Genomic DNA, 1,646 nt, shown 5'->3' with positions numbered 1-1,646 from the left:
GCGCTTGAGAGAGCCTTCTGATGTGTCCTGTCGCGACACATGTGCCTTGATCCCAACAGCGCATCCCAGATCACACAGAGGCCATCAATAACAGCAGCGGAGCTCGTCCTTGAGAGTTGAGGCCAAGCACATGTCTTCTTGCAGCGAGTGATTTTGGTACATTCGTAAAAGAGAAGTCAATTCAACACACATGGGAAAAGGCTGGAAGATCAAACGAAACTGCACACTGTAATGATGGGAAACCAAGACGTCCCGGTTTTTTAATCTGACGGAGGAGAACCAGTAAACCTGAGCGATGCACTCACAAGACGCGGCAGTAATGACAATATTCTTGTGATTTCCGACGAAGTAATCAGAGCCCGCCGTCTTTCAAAGTCCGAGCTCCCCTCAACTCTCACATCTGCCGCTGAGCTGGAGCGAACACGCCGACCCGTGAGGCACGCGCGAGCCGCAGGAATGGGGGGGGGGGGGGGACGTGCGCGCGGCTGCACTTACGGTTGGCGCAGGCGCGCGGGTCGGGCAGGATCAGCTCGCGCTGCGCCGAGGCCGCCGCCACCACCACGAACAGCACCAGGCACTTCAGCATCGTCTGCGAACGGAGGCGGCCTCTCAGCTGACGCGTCGTCTCGGGGCCAGCGCCCACCGCAGTCTGGAGAGCAGGGGCATGACGCCGCGACTGCACCCGGCGGTGAAAGTGGCGCCCTACGAGCCTGGCGCTGCGGCAATCTTGATGCGGTGCGAGAAACTCTAGTTTTGTTACGCTCATGACTGTGGGCTAGGATTGCGCGTTTTGGTTGCGGTTAACGGCTAGATGTGCACGCCTCCGTCATTGGTCTAGTAGGCATGTTGTGACATGCTGCTGGCGACCTGTAAGTTGGATAAACACTCCTCACGTGTCGCTTGCTTTTGCACTGCCAAATGATTGCGGCATATCATGCTTTCAGTGGTGGATTCCGATGTGAAAGGAGACTCGAGAGCGCAGAAAGTCTATGAAATGTGGAACCGCACACTGTTTTGGATGTTTCTATAATGTCGACAAATATCTTAACGTTACGCCCCGGGGCAAAGTAGAAATCGGTTATCTAAATATGTATTGATAGATGTCATCCTCAGATTGCATAGGACCAACCGGAAATCAGCTGCAACTGAAAGGAAGCTTGGAGTCTGTCCCTGTAACCACAACGTAGCGCCCATGAGTGATGACAGAGACGTGAACATTAGAAGTACTGTTGAGTTAGCTGCTGCTCAAATTTGCAGTCGCCAGTGTTGGGGATTACGAGGCGTTGCAGTTCCCATCTCCGTGTTTTAATAGAAGCACCACGGGAACTATCATTGGAATTGAGCCCACCTCACGACAATTGGAACAGGCGTCTCCGGTGATGTGCTAGGCCAACCGCGGGCTGTTGAGACGCCTCCTCTGACGGGCGGTGGAAGCCCACTGCATGCAGTGGCCAGGCAGTGTTTGTGTGTACGGCGGCCGGCCGCGGACGACCCAAGTACCATCTACGGCAACGGTGCAGCGCTGGCAGGCGGCCCCTCCCGTGCTGGGAGTGTCCAGTACTGTCAGCACGCGGAATCGGCAGCTCTGGCGGCGCTCGAACAGTAAGAATCAACCGTAATGTTGCCGCTGCCAGCGACAGTGGCTG

This window comes from Pollicipes pollicipes, unplaced genomic scaffold (assembly GCF_011947565.3).
Source record: "Pollicipes pollicipes isolate AB1234 unplaced genomic scaffold, Ppol_2.1 Scaffold_4295;HRSCAF=5057_pilon_pilon_pilon, whole genome shotgun sequence".
Classification (NCBI taxonomy): Eukaryota; Metazoa; Arthropoda; class Thecostraca; order Pollicipedomorpha; family Pollicipedidae; genus Pollicipes; species Pollicipes pollicipes.
Note: the sequence above shows the minus strand (reverse complement) of the source record.